Raw genomic sequence first — 12179 nt, forward strand, 5'->3', positions numbered from 1 at the left:
CAGTCACTTACAAACCCACTGCCAAGACCCTACACTTGGAAGGGAATCATACCTTCCATAGTGATAGCCTGTTGTGTTTTTTGGAAATGGATTCTCTTCTGACTCTTTTGAATGGCGCTCCAAGCTCATGAGGGTCTGCTTTCAAAATGGTGGCTGTTTCAGTGTTCCTTCGAGTGGGTTGGGTTAGAAAAACACACCTAAAAACTTCATGCCAAACACGTTCCTTTCACAAATATTGTTATTTGTTGTCTTAAGTCTCATCAAAACAACTCAGAATCATCAACACGAGTGGTGCAGAAAGAAGCCGGACACCGGACACCGTGGTGCAAGCCTGCGGTAAGTTTGGGGGCAGAGAGGCCAAAAGTTGTACAAAATGGGCATACTGAGAAAAAAGGCTGGCCTTCCGATCTGTGAGCTGGTGTTCAATTGACGCTTGAGGCAAACATTCCTCCAACTTGAAATAACTTCCAGTCAGCGACAGAACTGACTTGCCTCACAGAAGGATTTAAAAAAAAAAAAATACACAACAGCCTTCACTCAATGCTCTGGAGCTCTGAGAGTTGTAGTTTTAAAAGGTTTTTCAGCCTTCCTTGCCGACGTTTCCTTTTACATGCAAACGACGCCAAGGGAAAACCTAGGCGTCGAAGACATGCCCTCAGAGCACGCGGGCAAAGGAGGCCTCGAGCGACAGGAAAGACAGCCAATCCGCGAGGGGTCCCGCGAAGAAGGGGCGGGAAGAAAGGGAGATTTAATTTGGCCAATGAGAGGCGCCTGGGTGGGGCCACATTCCACGGGCCAATCGCGGGGCTCCTTCTTGCGGGGTGGGAGGCGAAGCTCGGCGGCGGAGTTGGGACAGGTCTCTTGGGGTGAGTGGAGCCGGACGGTTGTCCGAAGGAAGGAAGGAAGGAAGGAAGGAGGGCGGGCGGGCGGGCGGGCGGTGGTGCTGGCGCTGGCCAAGGGAAGCTGGAGAGGCTCTTTCCCGAACTCCCAGAGCTGGAAGAGGCTCCCAGGGGCCATCCAGACCAGCCCCCTTCTGTCAGGAAGGAAGGAAGGCACGGCGTTGCAAGCAGCCTAGCCCATGTCTCTAGGTTTGGGTTAAGAGATACAATGGAATGCTATAAAGTGGACCCAACGTTAAAGTGCAGGAAGAACCACTGCTGTTGGGTTTATGTTGAAAAGTTGTCGCAGGGTTTGCACCTATACCAGCGTTTCTCAACCTGGGGGTCGGGACCCCGGGGAGGGCTTGTGAGGGGGTGTCAGAGGGGTCGCCAAAGACCACCAGAAAACACAGTTTGGTCCAGATCTACCATTGTTTGAGTCCACGGTTCTCTCTGGATGTAGGTGAACTATAACTCCAAAACTCAAGGACCAAACCAAACCCTTCCAGTATTTTCTGTTGGTCATGGGAGTTCCATGTGGGAAGTTTGACCCAATTCTATCGTTGGGGGCAGGCCCCTGGCCAGGATTTCGTTTTGGGGGGTGGGGTGATTTTTTTTCAGGGGGGGTTTCGGGGGGGCTGAGTCTGAGTGAAAGAGGGTCTAGCCTAGCAAACCTTTTGTATCATTACCCCCTTTTGTATCATTACCCCAATACCCCCATGCATATGGGATATATTGAGCATGGTGATCAGATCATGATATGAATAAACATAACAGTTTAAATAATGCACCAGTAAGGCCTTTTCGCGAACCACCATCAGAATTTCGGGGAGGGCTGAGGCCCCTCAACCCCCCCCCCCCCCGGCTACATGCCTGGTTGGTGGGGTTCAGAATGCTCTTTGATTGTACGTGAACTATAAATCCCAGCAACTACAACCCCCAAATGTCAAGATCTGATTACTCCAAACTCCATCAAGGTTCACACTTGGGCATATTGAGTATTTGTGCCAAGTTTGGTCCAGATCTATTACTGTTTGAGTCCACAGTGCTCTCTGGGTGTAGGCAAATTACAACTCCAAAACTCAAGGTCAGTGCCCACCAAACCCTTCCAGTATTTTCTGTTGGTCGTGGGAGTTCTGTGTGCCCAGCTTGATTCAATTCTATCGTTGGTGGAGTTCAAAATGCTCTTTGTAGGCAAACTATAAATCCTCCTTTCATTATACTATTGACTGAATTCTTCAATTCTGATATTATTTCTTCCATTTCTTTATAAAATTCTGCAGTGTAACCATCACTTCCTGGAGATTTTGCATTTTTCAATGCATCGATCACCTGTTCTATTTCTTGATATGTTATTTCTGTTCCTAGTTTTCTATTGTCTTCTCTGTCTATTGTCTTCTGTATATTTTCATTAAATCTTCCTCCATGTTTTTTATATAAGTCCTGGTAAAAGTCTACAAATACCTCTTATCTCCTTGCTCAAATTCACCTTTTTATTATATTTATTCTTTAACTGGGCAACTCTTTCTCTTTCACATTCTTCAGATAATTAGCCATTTTTTTCATTGTATTTGTATTTTCTCTTTGAAAATTAGTTTTAATAAATACCTCTTTTTTCCATAAGTCCAAATTATCAATTTCTTCTAATTGTTTTTTAAAAAATTCCAACTTTACTTTCACTTTTGCTTGGTATTTACTTTGTAATAGTTTTTGTGTTTCCTCTATTTCTCTAAACATTCTTTTCCTTTATCTTGCTGTTTCTTTATTGCCACTTCTTTTGCTATGCAATAACCCCTAATTACTGCTTTTGCTCCCGGTGGCGCAGTGGGTTAAACCCCTGTGCCGGAAGGACTGAAGACCAACAGATCATAGGGTCAAATCCAGGGAAAGGCGGATGAGCTCCCTCTATCAGCTCCAGCTCCTCATGAGGGGACATGAGAGAAGCCTCCCACAAGGATGATAAAACATCAAATCATCCGGGGCGTCGCCTGGGCAACGTCCTTGCAGACGGCCAATTCTCTCACACCAGAAGCGACTTGCAGTTTCTCAGGTTACTCCTGACACGACAAAAAAAATAAATGCTTTTGCTGTATCCCAGACTGTTTCTATACTTGCTGAGCCCCTATTCTCTTTAAAGTGATTTTTTATCTCCCCTAATAATTCTTTCTTGAGTTTTTCTGTCTTAATTATAAAAAAATTATATCTCCAAGTTTTTATTACCTGTTTCCTACAACTCCCAAATGACAAAATCAATCTCCCAACCCCACCAGTTTTCAAATTTGGGCGTATCGGGTGTTTGTGCCAAATTTGGTCCAGTGAATGAAAATACATTCTTCATATCGGATATTTGCATCATGATATAACCATGGCAAAATTACAGTTATGAAGTAGCAACGAAAATAATTTTATGGCTGGAGGTCACAACAACATGAGGAACTGTATTAGGGGGTCATGGCATTAGGAAGGATGAGAAACGCTGATCTATGGGATGATCAGCCTAATCTATAGAAGTTCTGATCTGAAGCCTAGTACATTCCCTCCACCCCAAACTCCAGGAAAGCTGCATGAAAGCAGTGTTGTTCATTTGTCTGCTTCTCACACATTTTATGAAGGCGTTGAAAAGGCCACCTTCTGTTTACCCTCGGAAGGGAAGGTTGAGAGGAAACATCGCACCCATGTTGAAACATTTCAAAAGCTGTCCTAAGGAAGAGGGAGGGGGCTTCCTTTCTGCTGCCCTGGAGACTAGGACTCAATGGAGCCATGGGTTCAAATGACAGGAGAGGAGATTCCACCTGAACATGAAGAAGAACTTCCCGACCATAAGAAGAGCTGTTCGACAGTGGAACTCTCTGCCTCAGAATCCATTGGAAGCTCTCTCTTTGGAAGTTTCTAAACAGAGGCCAGATGGCCATCTGTTGGGGGTGCTGTCATTGAGTTTTTCCTGCCTGGCAGAAGGGGTTTGAACTGGATGGCCCTTGGAGTCTCTTCCAGCTCTAGGACTCTATGATTCAATGAATACAATCACCTTCTTGTCCTCAAACTTGTTCTGCACATTTCAGGCCCCACCTACATTGCCATATAATCCCATTTTGGATCCCAAAATACTTTATTTGAACTGGATTATCTGGAAATGTAGACTCCTATAATCCAGTTTAAAGCAGATAATACCAAGCATTCGAGCAGCAGACACAACAATAATAATGTATATTATTTACGTGACTGACAATGGACAGACCTCAGATTATGACTCTGGATTTGGATTTGTTTAATTTTTAAATGGATGTTTATAATTTGATGTTTTTAACTAATGTTTTAATTGTGATTTTATTACTATTTGTGTGGCATCTAATGGTTGCCAGTTATGAGCTGCCCTGAATCCGTGCCCCACCCACCCCGGGAGGTGTGTATGTGAGAGAGAGGGACGGGATGTAAATGTCTGAACTAAATAAATAAATAAAGTCTGGGGGCACTTCTACACTGCCCTATAGCCCAGGATCTGATCCCAGATTATCTTCTTATTCCAAATTATATGGTAGTGGAAACTCATATAATCTAGTTCAAAGCAGGTAATCTGGGATCAGTTCATAGGGCAGTGTAGACTCATCTTGGTATCCAAAACTGGCTTCTATAGCAGCGTAGATCCAGACTCAGTCTAATCATGCACACACAAAACCATTTTCTCCAAACCTAGTTCCTAACCAGCAAAGTGTGGAGTGGAGATGTGCAGAAGGGGTTTGGACTGGATGGCCCTTGGTTAGGAAGCACAGGGGCCCCATCTACACTTCCATATAAAATCCAGATTATCTGCTTTGAATTGGATTATACAGCAATGTAGACTCATATAATCCAGTTCAATGCAGATTATAATGTGGATTATCTACCTTAATATTCTAGGTTAGATGGCTGTGTGGAAGGGGCCAAAGACGACTCTGCAGTTAACCCCTTCTCCCAAATTATCAGAATTGTTCAAAAAGTACCAAAAAGATTAAGGCAACCCTTCTAGCAGTTAGAAAAATTGCATGCAATCTGTCCTGTTCATACATACCTGCATGTAAACTTTGCAAGATACATAGAAAGGACTAGCAATTGGATATTGTGTCTTTAAGAGTTAACGCCGGTGCTAAGTTCTTATGGTGGCATAACTGGTGATTGCAGGTCACAGCAGGGACTAGTCTGCCCTGCTCTAAAGTGGCCCTTGGAAGCTTCTATGTAGCCACTCTTTATGAGATCTTTCATTGAGAGAAGGATGGGTTTCCTTATTAGAGCTGGAGAAAAAGGGGAGTTGTTTCTTTGTCACTGGTGGAGTGTGTCCAGTCTTGGCCACATGTGACAACATTCTTTTTTCTTTTTTTTCTATTTGCAAATACTAAAGCTCTTGGGCCTGAAAATTGCTCAGTTTATTTGAAAATGGCTTCCAATAACTTGAAACAACCCCTAAATTGTTTGCTTATGGTCATATCTCTTCTCACCCTGAATTATAAGACAGGTTAAAAGGTTAGTTAAATATTAAACTAGAGTGGACATGCAGTGACTTCTCAATCATACTTTGGATAATTCAGTGCGGATATGGGAAGAGATAAGGTTGGATCTCACTACAGCTTCCATACAGCTTCCCTACTGACCTTGAAAGAAAAATGAAGTAAGAAAACTTATTCTAAATGTGATTCACAGCCATCCTTGAATGAGTTGCATTTACAGAATGTGTTCTTTTTCATAGTAGTCAAATTATTAGGTTCTGCTGGACTATTTTTCATAGTATTTCAATGTATTTTGTAAAATCTGCCTGCAAGTGTCGAGAACTCATAATGACCAGCTAGCCAGTTTTAAGCCCTCCCATCAAAAATAGATCAGTGTCCCTGATGCCACATTCTGCTCCAAAGTCAGTGGTTGTTGGGGTGATGTATGGTTGTATCACTACCTAAAAGCAATGTTTCTTTTAAATTATTCATTCAAATAAGATAATTTTTCTATAGAGCAGCAAAGTCAAAACCAGTCTTAGGTTCTTGTGGGGTTTTTCGGGCTATATGGCCATGTTCTAGAGGCATTTCTCCTGACGTTTCGCCTGCATCTATGGCAAGCATCCTCAGAGGTAGTGAGGTCTGTTGGAATTAGGACGATGGGTTTATATATCTGTGGAATGGCTGGGGTGGGGCAAAGAGCTTTTCTCTGCTGGAGCTAGGTGTGAATGTTTCAACTGACCACCTTCATTAGCATTTGAAGGCCTGGCTGAGCCTGGGAAAATCTTTTGTTGAGAGGTGTTAAGATGTGCCTGGTTGTTTCCTCTCTGCTGTTTTGCTGTTGTAATTTTAGAGTTTTTTTATACTGGTAGCCAGATTTTGTTCATTTTCATGGTCTCTTCCTTTCTGTTGAAATTGTCCACATGCTTGTGGATTTCAATAGCTTCTCTGTGTAGTCTGACATGGTGGTTGTTGGTGTGGTCCAGCATTTCTGTGTTCTCAGATAATATGCTGTGTCCAGGCTGGTTCATCAGGTGCTCTGCTATGGCTGACTTCTCTGGTTGAAGTAGTCTGCAGTGCCTTTCATGTTCCTTGATTCGTGTTTGGGCAATGCTGCGTTTGGTGGTCCCTATGTAGACTTGTCCACAGCTGTATGGTATACGGTAGACTCCTGCAGAGGTGAGAGGATCCCTCTTGTCCTTTGCTGAACGTAGCATTTGTTGGATTTTCTTGGTGGGTTTGTAGATTGCGAGGCCGAAAAGCGAGGCCCCTGATAACACGGTAGCTCGCTGTGAAGCATTTGCTCGATTCTTCGCGGATAAAATTGGGCGGATTCGGTCGGGCTTTGACGCCATATTAACGGCAGTCTCTGGGGATGTAACGAGAGCATCTGCTTGTCCAGTTTTGTTGGATTCATTTCAATTAGTTCAGCTTGAGGATGTGGACAGGATCCTTGGAGAGGTGCGACCCACCACATGCATCCTAGACCCCTGCCTTTCCTGGCTGATCAAGGAAGCCAGAGGGGGTTTGGCAGGGTGGGTGAAGGTGATGGTTAATACCTCCTTACAGAAAGGAGAGTTTCCAGCGAGCTTAAAGCAAGCTATTATAAAACCGCTGTTGAAGAAACCATCACTGGATCCCACCCAATTCGACAACTATCGGCCAGTTTCCAATCTCCCCTATTTGGGCAAAGTCATGGAACGTGTGGTGGCAACACAACTCCAGGGGTTTCTGGTAGACACTGATTATCTAGATCCGGCACAGTCTGGCTTTAGGCCGGGACATGGTACTGAGACAGCCTTGGTCGCCTTGGTAGATGATCTGCGCAGGGAACTAGACAGGGGGAGTGTGTCCCTGTTGGTTCTGCTGGACCTCTCAGCGGCCTTCGATACCGTCGATCACGGTATCCTTCTGGGACGCCTCATGGACATGGGGCTCGGGGGCACTGCTCTGCGGTGGCTCCGATCCTTCCTTGAGGGTCGGTCTCAGAAGGTGTTATTGGGTGACACCTGTTCGGCCCCACAACCGTTGTTGTGTGGAGTCCCACAGGGTTCAATTCTGTCCCCGATGTTATTCAACATCTACATGAAGCCGCTGGGGGAGATCATTCGGATTTTCGGAATGAGATGTTATCTCTACGCAGATGATGTCCAAATCTGTCACTCCTTCTCACCTGTCACCAAGGAGACTGTCCAGACCTTGAATCGGTGCTTGGCTGCTGTGTCGGACTGGATGAGAGCTAACAAATTGAAATTGAATCCAGACAAGACAGAGGTCCTACTGGTCAATCGTAAGGCCGAACAGGGTATAGGGTTACAGCCTGTGTTAGACGGGGTTACACTCCCCCTGAAGACGCAGGTTTGCAGCTTGGGAGTGATCCTGGACTCATCGCTGAGCCTGGAACCCCAGGTCCCAGCGGTGGCCGGGAGAGCTTTCGCACAATTAAAACTTGTGCGCCAGCTGCGCCCTTACCTTGGGAAGTCGGATCTGGCCACGGTGGTCCACGCTCTTGTCACATCCCGTTTGGATTACTGCAACGCACTCTACGTGGGGTTGTCTTTGAAGACTGCTCGGAAACTTCAACTAGTCCAACGGGAGGCAGCCAGATTGCTCACCGGAGCGGCATACAGGGAGCATACCACCCCCCTGTTATGCCAGCTCCACTGGCTGCCGATCCAATTCCGAGCCCAATTCAAGGTGCTGGTTTTGACCTACAAAACCCTATATGGTTCCGGTCCAGTGTATCTGTCCGAATGGATCTCCCTCTACGTCCCACCTTGGAGTCTAAGATCTTCTGGGGAGGCCCTGCTCTCGACCCCGCCTTTATCACAAGTGAGACTGGCGGGGACGAGGAGCAGGGCCTTCTCAGTGGTGGCCCCCCGCCTGTGGAACTCACTCCCCGGGGAGATCAGATCAGCGACCTCCCTCCTCTCATTCAGGAAAAAGCTGAAAACTTGGATGTGGGACCAGGCTTTCGGAAACTCTGGCAGCTAAAAAAGAAAGACCATAATGATGGGCAAATAATGAAGAAATCTATTGGACCTATGGAATGCGAAACACTGACCATGAGACTGCTTATTGTTGTGCTATGGTGCTATATATTGATGTTTTTAATCTGTTAATTGTTTAATTATTGTAATTGTTTTTATATTTGCATGTATTTGGATAAGGGCATCGAATTGTGCCTTCTTTTTGTAAGCCGCCCTGAGTCCCCCCTCGGGGGTGAGAAGGGCGGGGTATAAGTAGCAGAAATAAATAAAAATAAATAAAATTTGTATGTTGTGTTTCCTCATCAGCTTCCCTATGCGGTCAGTGGTTCCCTTGATGTATGGCAGGAACACTTTTCCTCTGGGTGGATCTTTATCTTTACTCTCGTGGCTTGTTCTTGGTTTTGCAGCTCTTCTGATGTCTGAGGTGGAGTATCCATTGGCATCCTCACTACCTCTGAGGATGCTTGCCATAGATGCAGGCGAAACGTCAGGAGAAATGCCTCTAGAACATGGCCCTATAGCCCGAAAAAACCCACAAGAACCTAGTGATTCCAGCCATGAAAGCCTTCGACAATACATAAAACCAGTCTTGTTCGTTTAAGGACAGCCTTCACTCTGTATGATTTTAAAACTTGATCAGAGAATTTAACCCCCCCCCCTTTTTTTCCGAAATGAATGTCAAGCTATATCATGGAAATTTTATAACATCATCAACACCTGGTAATTTCAAGCCCCAGAAGGTGAATGCTGAAAATTATACTTCAGAAACATGAAATAATGCATTTTACTTACTATAAAATGTCTAGTATTATACATCAGTGCCTACTCTGAATGTTGCTTATCTGCAGATGACAATGTAATGTTACTTATTTGAAAAATGGTCATCTCTAACTTTCATGCATCTTGGACCAAAACAAAAATTTGCATCTTGTGAGTTGTGAGAGCATTTCTGACTCCAGCAAGAATTTCTGTAGCCTTTCAGGGTATTATGCATGTGTTTCCCGAGCTTACAGAGAATTCACTGTGCTCTCTCCCTGCTAACCTACTGCAAACCAGACTCTTTATTTCTACTTCTTGTCATAATGGTTCACCAAAATGTGTCATGGGTAACTCTTGTCACAATGTATTATATTGACTGAACAATGACAGTCATTGTGTTCTGTGCTCTTTTGTTCTTAAGGAACAGTGCACTAAAATGCTATATGCATCAATGGAGGGTTTGATCCATTGTTAGATCCAAAATGTAAGATATGAACAGGTTCCATGTACCCACCAAATTGTGCTTTGCTATTTTCTCCCTTGCAACATAATATATATTGTCCATCTTTCATAGAATCATAACGTTGGAGGCTGTCCAGTCCAACCCCCTTCAATCATGCAGGAACATACAATCAAAGCATCCCTGACAGATGGCCACCCAGCCTCTGCTTAAAAACCACCAGAGAAGGAGACTCCACCACACTCTGAGACAGCATATTCCACTGGCAAACAGTTCTCACTGTCAGAAAGTTCTTTCTTATGTTTATGTGGAATCCCTTCTTGCAGTTTGAATCCATGGCTCCCTGTCTGAGTGATCTCTTGAAGGCTATGCCTTGCAGTGTCATTGGTTTCCACAAGGAGGGGTAACGGTCTGTGAGCTTGACAAGCATTGTCAGCTTCTCTGCTACATCATTGATTTTTTACTCCATGGAGACAGCACACCTCTTGAGTCATCCTGTCAGGTCCACAAACCACTTCGACCATTCCTCTCAGCAGGGAGTTCCTGACCACCACCTTGGAGGTTTGGCAGGTGCTTTTTGATATGCTGACTGCCAGGAGTACCTGCACATTCTGTTTTGCTCTTCTGCATCATCACTGATGCTGGAGAGAACTTCAAATGGATTCTGTAGATCCAAACTTAGAATGATTCCTGGTCCTTCTAATTCTATATGTAACATTCCTTCCAAGTGTCCACTTCCTGTGTTTAGGGCATGGCATTCTCCGCAGAGATCCTCTGTCCGATTCTCCAGGACAATTTGTTCTTCCAGATCCAAGGCAACCTCTTCCTCCCTAGTAGATTGTAGTGTGGATACCTGAGCCTTGAAGCTCTGGAACTTTTTTTCCAAGAGAGCCACTAACTTGCACTAGCTGCAAGTATCAATATCCACATCCTTTGGCATGAACACAATCATTCCACAGCTGTTTCAGGTGACTGCATGGGCTCCCCCACCATCAATTCTAGCAGAATTAAGTAGAGAATGGAACAGAAATTGCAGCCTCTTGCTTGTCTCTCTGTGTCCCATGCTCCAAGCATTAGTGCTAGAGCAATATAAAGCTAGTAGCAGTATTCTGTATATTGTGCAGGTTCATGTAGGTGAATCTAGGTGATCCAAGATAACGTAGAATGCCTACATTTTCCATCTGGGTCTGTTGAGAATATACAGTGGGGAAAAACCAAACATTTCTGTGGGAACGAAAGGCTCTGTTTTGGTGCATTATGGCTGAAAGATTTTGTCCACCACTCACAGAATATTTCTCATTTTGGTAATACCTATTTTACACCATCAATGCTGGGGGTCTCTTTTTTGTTTTTAGTGTCCCATAATATTGGCTTTAAATGTTGGAAGGGGTACAAAACAATGTATTTTTGGTATTAAAAGAATTAAATCTTTTGAGAAGTAGAAAATTAGCTAGCTGTATATAATATGAATGTGGATTGTATCTGACAGTGTATTTTTGCCTACAGGCAAGTACATCTGGTGGATTAAATTCACTCTCCTCCTGCAACCTCCTTGTGTATCCCCTCCCAGAGAGTAATGGACTTTATGGAACAGATTAGAGTGCCATTTAGGAGGGCTATAGAGAGGAAGAAGGGGAACTCCTATTGGCCAATTGGATGACTCTAGATAATACCCATTTGTAAATTTATTTAAAGAAGCTACTTTGTTGGTAGAGTGCATGCCAAGATTAAACATAAAGAGGGTCCATGTGAAACAAAAGGGGTTATGCAGATTGAACATGCTTCATGGATTTTATTCTGAGTGTCAGAAAGGGAAAATGGGACGGGGTTAACCAGCTTGCTTGACTCTCTTGTGTTAACCTGGATAGCTGAGCCTTCAGGCAGGAAGACAAGCATAATTTGTGCCAGCTGTTGCTTGAGTGGACTGCACAAGTGTGGCAGAATAATGCATGTGAAGTTTGTATAATAACCATATTATCTGGCTAGGACATGGGCACTATAACTCAGTGTTGACCAATCTTATGCCTTCCAGATGGCTTGGACTAATTTTCCATCATCCTTGGACCCTCCTAGTTTGGGGAAGAGAAGTCATAGCAAATAGCCATCACTTATGTATTTAATTAGCAGTGCATGCCAATGCCCTTTCGGAATTGCTCTAACTCAGTGATTCTCAACCTGTGGGTCCCCAGATGTTTTGGTATCCAACTCCCAGAAATCCTAACAGCTGGTAAACTGGCTGGGACAAGAAAGTTGAGGGAGTAATAGCATAAAATGATGTGACTACTCTCCAAAAGCACAACAGCAGAGCCAGGTCTTGAGACTCTTTAAAAAGGTTTCTAAAGTAGGGGCTTTCCTAACCTCACCGGGCAATGAGTTCCAGAGTCGGGGGGCCACAGAGGAAAAGGCTCTCTCCCTTGTACCCACAAGGCGAGCCTGAGAAACTGGCAAGGGCGAGGATTGAAGAGTTCGGGCTGGTTCATGGAGAGAGATACGGTCATGAAGGTAGGTGGGTCTCAAACCATTTAGAGCTTTATAGGTAAGAACCTGTACCTTGAATTGGGACCGGAAGATGAACGGTAGCCAATGGAGCTCCTTAAACAGGGGGGTTGACCACGCACTGTAAGACACCCCTGTT

General features: G+C 44.5%; 1 protein-coding gene across 2 annotated transcripts in view; it reads left to right on the forward strand.

Moving 5' to 3' along the window:
* The first annotated feature begins 802 nt into the window (after positions 1-802).
* TANGO2 (transport and golgi organization 2 homolog) overlaps positions 803-12179 on the forward strand; it is a 146703-nt gene continuing 135326 nt past the window's right edge. For both annotated transcript variants that reach the window (XM_060785714.2, XM_067473185.1), the window contains exon 1: positions 803-866. The gene's annotated coding sequence lies outside the window, so the exon portion shown is untranslated. The remainder of the gene's footprint in view (positions 867-12179) is intronic.

Source organism: Anolis sagrei, chromosome X (assembly GCF_037176765.1).
Source record: "Anolis sagrei isolate rAnoSag1 chromosome X, rAnoSag1.mat, whole genome shotgun sequence".
Lineage (NCBI taxonomy): Eukaryota > Metazoa > Chordata > Lepidosauria > Squamata > Dactyloidae > Anolis > Anolis sagrei.